Source organism: Coffea eugenioides, chromosome 5, assembly GCF_003713205.1.
Source record: "Coffea eugenioides isolate CCC68of chromosome 5, Ceug_1.0, whole genome shotgun sequence".
NCBI classification, from domain to species: domain Eukaryota; kingdom Viridiplantae; phylum Streptophyta; class Magnoliopsida; order Gentianales; family Rubiaceae; genus Coffea; species Coffea eugenioides.
This window is the reverse complement of record NC_040039.1, coordinates 21,123,545-21,129,925: the sequence shown is the minus strand read 5'-3', so window position 1 is coordinate 21,129,925 and position 6,381 is coordinate 21,123,545. Positions and strand designations below refer to the sequence as shown.

Sequence of the window (6,381 nt, the reverse complement as noted above, 5' to 3'; positions counted from 1 at the left end):
CTCAAGAAGAAGCTAATCAGGTAATTTGCATTTTTTTTTATTTGTGATTTTGTGATATTTTCCCATGAAGAATTAGTTAGTCTTGATGACCAAGATCCTAAGAAATAGCTACTGTAGTTTATATTGTATTGTTCTGTTTCTTAAAGACCATACCTTTAGGAATTTCTACTTTTCTTGTACTGAAAAGGGTGTACGCGCAAGCGCGCATGTTTTTTTTTTTTTTGTTGGATGAAATTCTTGGGAAAGACAAGAACAGAGACTGATTGTAGACTTAGGCCAATATTTAGCTCTGATAAATCCCTCTATCTTTTTCTTCGATTTTTATTCGGTGGGATGTGAAATTTTGGATTTTTAGGTGAAAGGTTGGAGTTTATGGACTGAAAATTGGCAGCCCTTTTGAGTATTCCTACTTATTTGGGTGACATTAACATTATTCTAGAACTTCATGTAATTGTTTCTTAAAAAAGGAACAGGTGTTTTTTTTTTTTTTGTGTAGAATCTAAGCCCATTTGGCCCTGGAAGGATTGTGTAGAAATCCAATCCTTGAGAGCATTCTGAACATGATTTCATGACATTTGAATTTCTAGCTTAAAAGAGAGAATAAACTAAGAAAAATGCACATAGCTACATTGGAGGTGATCTTGTATAAGTTCCAGGTATTCTAGAACATAACTCATTTCAAAGGCTGATTTAACTGTTCCAATAGTTTCAGTGGAGTGCAAGCCATTGGAGCTTAATTGAAAGCATTTAATCATGGTGTTACAACTGCAGAAGTAGTTGGCATAGATTGAGTTAGATCAGAGACATTTAGTTACTCAAAGCCTTTTACAGACGGATTTAAGTCTCTTTAATATTCATGCTTTTTGATCCTCACTGCCCCACCAGATTCTTCCTGCTGTGTCTCTACGGTAGTAATTGCATTCTGCTACATAATTAATTAATCTTTGTCCTTTTCTTCACTCTTTTCTTACTGAGTTGTCATTGCCTTTGGTTTCTGCTTTTAGTGATCATTTTAGTGCCAGAAGTCAAAGGCAATAATACTCACCAGGTGCAGGAGAAGGATGCTACCAGAAAGATGACAGACAGACACACACACACACAGAGATATAGAGAGACAGAGAGAGAACGTAGGAAATGCTTATGTGTGCCGGAGATTGGTGTCGAAACCTTTATGGAGTGAAAAAAAGATAAAAATAAGTTAAATTCAAATTCATGTGATTGATACAAAATTAGTTTATTACTTATTGTTATTCTTATTATTATTATTATTTTGCAGAAAGTGAAGGCAGCAAAAGAGATTCTACTTCCCATAAAATGAATGTGATAATTGGAAAGGTATATTGTTTGTATTTAATATTTCGATTCTTCTTCAAATATCTTATTTTAGATTTTACCACTACTATTTAATTACCTAAATTATTTATTTTATATAGGGCCTGGAGTTGAAAATTTGGAATCCATAAGCAAAAGCTAGAAAAGATTATTGTGGAATGGACAACATGCTACTGTCTTTAATTGCAGAATTTGTTTCACATTTTTAATTTGAATGTTGACAGTGTCTTTGTTTTTCCTGTTTGTGTGACTTGGTGGATGTTGGTTGTGTGACTTATCTCTAAATTTGGATGTTAGATTTGATGTTAAAATACGGATGAATTTGGATATGGTTGGCTTAATGGCTGAAAAGTGTTGACAATTTGATGCTTTGGACTTTAAATTGGTACTTAAAACTGGTTTGTCTCAAACCAGTTTATCATATAGATGAGTTTGGATTTTGAAATTTTTGATTTTGTAAATTTCTGTGGGAATGCTTGAATTTTCGAATGCAAATGACAGATGAAAAGACTGAATGAAAGAGCAAATTTTGCTTGCTAAGAATAGCAGATTGTTTGGTTCAGTTTAGACTTTTATAAAAGAGCACAGTATTAATCGAGTTCGAATTCGAACTCGAGCTCGAGTTCGAAATCGAGCCAAGTTCGAATTCGAGCTCGAACACATATTCGAGCAATTTCGAGCACGAGCTCGAGCCTTACGGTTTTCTTACGAATCGAATTCGAGGATGTAAAATTGATATTCGTCGATCTCGAGCTCGATCTCGAGCTTTAGACACTTTGTCGAACTCGAACTCGATCAACCTTCTATTCGAGCTCGATTCGATTCGTTGACACCCCTACTCTCTCCTCCTTAAAGAATTTCATCCTCGAAATTCTCACCTTGATCACTGAATAGCTTAGGATATTTTGCACGAATGTCCTCTTCCACTTCCCAAGTAGCTTCCTCTACCTCATGATTTCTTCACAAAACCTTTACCAAGGGTATCTATTTAGTCCTTAATTCCTTTACTTTTCGATCTAAGATCGGTACCAGCCTTTCTTCATAAGTCAGGGATTCGTCAATGTCAATTTCTTCTGGCTTCAGTGCATAAGTGGGATCTGGATGATATTTCTTCAATATAGAACCGTGAAATACGTCATGGATCCTGGATAGACTCGCGGGTAACTCCAACCGGTATGCCACGTTCCCTAGTCGTTGAAGAATTTTGAATGGTCCTACGTATCTCGGTTGAAGTTTCTTTCCTTTTCCCGCCGTGAGACTTCGAAGTGGTGTAACCTTTAGAAATACCTTGTCCCCAACTTCAAACTCCATGTCCTTCCGTCAATTATCTGCATAACTCTTCTGTCGATTTTGTGCTGTTTGAAGTCTCTGACGTATCACCTTCACCTTCTCATGGGTCTAAAACCCATGAGACCTAAAACCCTTCACCTTCACCTTCACCTGCTGTTCGATCCATGGCACTGCAATTGGGTCTAAAACCCTTATTTCTCCTACTTCATCCCAGTATATTGGTGATCGGTACTTTCTTCCATAGAGAGCTTCGTACGGTGCCATTTGTATGGAGGAATGATAACTATTATTATATGCAAATTTAGCTAACGCCATTTACTGTCCCCAACTTCCACCAAAATCCAAAATACAAGTTCTTAGCATGTTTTCAAGTGTTTGAATGGTTTTCCCTGACTGTCCATCAGTTTGGGGATGATACGTAGTACTAAAGTTCAACTTGGTCCCCAAAGCTCCTTGTAATTGTTGCCAGAAACGAGACACAAACCATGGATCTCTGTTAGAAACAATGCTTATTGGGATCCCATGCAATCTGACTATCTCATCCATGTACAGTTGGGCCAATTTTTCCAAAGTGTATCTCATATTTATAGGCAAGAAATGAGCAGACTTCGTCAACTTATCAACTATTATCCAAACTGCATCATGACCTTTTTGAGTACAGGGTAATCCTGACACAAAATTCATGGTAATATGTTCCCATTTCCACTCAGGGATTTCAAGAGGCTGTAGAAGACCTGAGGGTTTCTGATGTTCAGCTTTCACTTGTTGGCACACTAAACACTTTTGAACAAATTGAGCAATTTCCTTTTTCATTTTATCCCACCAATACAGTCTCCTCAAATCCTGGTACATTTTACTACTTTCAGATGTACTGTATACTTGGATCGATATGTCTCCTCCAAAATCTCTCTTTTTATCACTTTATCTTACGGCACCACTATCCGATTCCAAAATTTCAAAATATCCTCGGAACTCATATTGAAGTTTGAGACTTCCCCTTTTTGCACTTTTTCTACCCATTTTTGCACCATCTGGTCATTCTTCAGAGCTTCTTTAATTCGGTCCAACAGATCAGATCTCACCGTGATATTGCCCATGATTACTCTCTGTCGGTCCAACTGTGGATTCCATTCACTTTCTTTTTCCAACAAATTCCACCTCTTGACCATTAATCCAACTATTTGAACTTTTCGACTTAAGGCATCCACTACAACATTGGGTTTCCCTATGTGGTAGTTAATTGTACAGTCATAATGCTCAAGAAATTTCACCCACCGACGTTATATCAAGTTTAGTTCCTTCTGAGAGAATAGATATGTCAGACTCTTATGGTCGGTATAAACCTCAAAAGTCACCCTATATAAGTAATGCATCCACTTCTTTAAGGCAAAGACTACAGCGGCCAATTCCAAGTCATGAGTAGGGTAATTCCGCTCATGCAATTTTAATTTCCTAGAGGCATGGGCAATCACATTTCCATTCTACATTAGAACACATCCCAATCCTTCTCTCGAGGTATCAGTATATATAGAGAAACTGTCCTTTCCATTTGGTAAGGCTAAGATTGGTGCCAAAGTTAACCGTTTCTTTAATTCTCGAAAACTAGCTTTACACTTAGAACCCCAGACAAATTGACCATACTTTTTCGTCAGATCAATTAAAGGGCCAGCTAATTTGGAGAAATCTTTTATGAATCGACGGTAGTACCCAGCTAAACCCAAGAAACTACGAATCTCAGTTGGAGTTTCTGGCTGTTTCCACTCAGATACGGCTTCTACTTTCACTGGATCTACAGAAATGCTATCTTTGGATATTATATGCCCTAGAAAAGAAATTTGTTTCAACCAAAACTCACACTTCTTAAACTTGGCATATAACTGATGTTCTCTCAAGGCCTGCAAAACTATCCTCAAATGCCGTTTGTGATCCTCTCGAGTTTTAAAATATACCAAGATATCATCTATGAACACCATGACAAATTGGTCCAAATAAGGTTTAAAAGCTCGATGCATTAAATCCATAAATGCAGCCAGAGCATTTGTTAAACCAAACGGCATCACTGCAAACTCGAAATGTCCATATCTAGAATTAAAAACAGTCTTCGGTATGTCCTCCTGCTTAATTCGTAGCTGATAGTAACCTTGCTTCAAGTCCAACTTAGAGAAAACCACTGCTCCTTGCAACTGGTGAAACAACTCGTCACTGTGCAGCAAAGGTTACTTATTTTTCACCATGACATCATTTAAGCCGTGATAATCGATACACAGTCTCAAACTACCATCTTTCTTTTTAACAAATAGAACAGGTGCTCCCCAAGGTGATTCACTCTCTCGAATAAACCCGCGCTCTAACAAAATTTGTAACTGCAGTTTTAGTTCTTTGAGTTCGGCGGGGGCCATTTGATATGGTGTTTTCGCAATAGGAGTGGTTCCAGGCATCAAATCAAGTTTAAATTCTATTTCCCTCTCTGGTGGCATCGACTTCAACTCGTCAGGGAAAACATCGGGAAATTCATTTACCACTAACACATCCTCTAGTTTCACCTTATCTCCAGGAGTATTTGTAACGGCCCCACCTCTCCCTAAGGCGAACCAGAGGGTTCGGCGGGCCGCCTGCCCAGCTCTCGCCGGGACTCAGTCGTTCACTACATTCCTCAATTGAATACAAGATACAATCTCAAATATAAATCAAATATTCCAACATTTACTTATCAAAAGCGAAGCGTCCACGCTTCCGCAGTGCCACTCTGATCCTTGATCACAATTAGTATACAGGGGAAGTCCAAAACTAGACTATTACACATCCAATCAATTCTAAACATTCAATACAATCCCAATATGAATGATTACACAAAAGGAAATCCAAATTCAATCCATACATGAGATAATCCATGATAAACACTACAAGCCACTCCTTCGCCTTGAGCCCTGTGGAGGGGAATAAAACATTTTGGGGTGAGCTAGAAGCTCAGCGAGTAACCAATAAAATTAGTTATCAAATCAGTTTCACAATCGTTCATTTCAATAATGTCATTTCAATATGGAGTATCAATAATTCAAGAAACATTTACAATGGAAGGCGATAGTAACATTCATGAAAAGGATACGTTCGTTCTCCTGTCATTTCATTTCATTTGGTTTCATTCGTGCATTCATTCACCCCCGTCCCTGGCTTTTGGCCAGGCTCCACCAACCTACAAGGTAATACTCGAGTATACCGAAACGTTCACCCAAGTTCCTAGTCGCCCGACCGAGTCCGCTTCTGGCTCGAGACGACCGGTAACAAGGGGCAATGGCCAGTTCAGCCCAAAAGGCTTACATTCATGCACAATTAACATTTCAATCGCTCAATCATTAAAAGTTCACAATCATTGAGGCTAAGTGCGATAAAGTACACACTCGCCTCGAAAACTCGTTTTAACAATCATTGAAAGCAAAATCAATAATAACAAGACACTGATATGCAAGCACGCATGATATGTAAGAAAACAGTTCCAAAAGTAACTTTGAAAACAGTTCAAAAGTAAATAATGCAAGAAATGGTTCATAAATAATTTTAGAAATAGTTTGAGGTCACTCACCTCCACGGCTCTGAAATCATCCCTTAAATATCATTGCCTTGCTCAAATCCAAGTCTTAAATCACAAACTCAATGCAAACAAGTTCCTTCAAAGTTTGGACAGCACTTCCCCTGAATTTGCTAACTTTTCCGGCCATCACGGCTTCATTATATCCTCAGCCAGTCCCAAAGGTACACACA

At 38.2% G+C, this 6,381-nt stretch overlaps 1 long non-coding RNA gene across 1 annotated transcript; it reads left to right on the top strand.

Annotated features, from left to right (window-relative positions):
* Positions 1 to 1,157: 1,157 nt before the first annotated feature.
* Positions 1,158 to 1,472, top strand: LOC113772402. The gene is made up of 3 exons (XR_003468535.1): positions 1,158 to 1,197; positions 1,277 to 1,335; positions 1,434 to 1,472. It is a non-coding gene; the product is annotated as an uncharacterized LOC113772402 (long non-coding RNA).
* Positions 1,473 to 6,381: the final 4,909 nt, after the last annotated feature.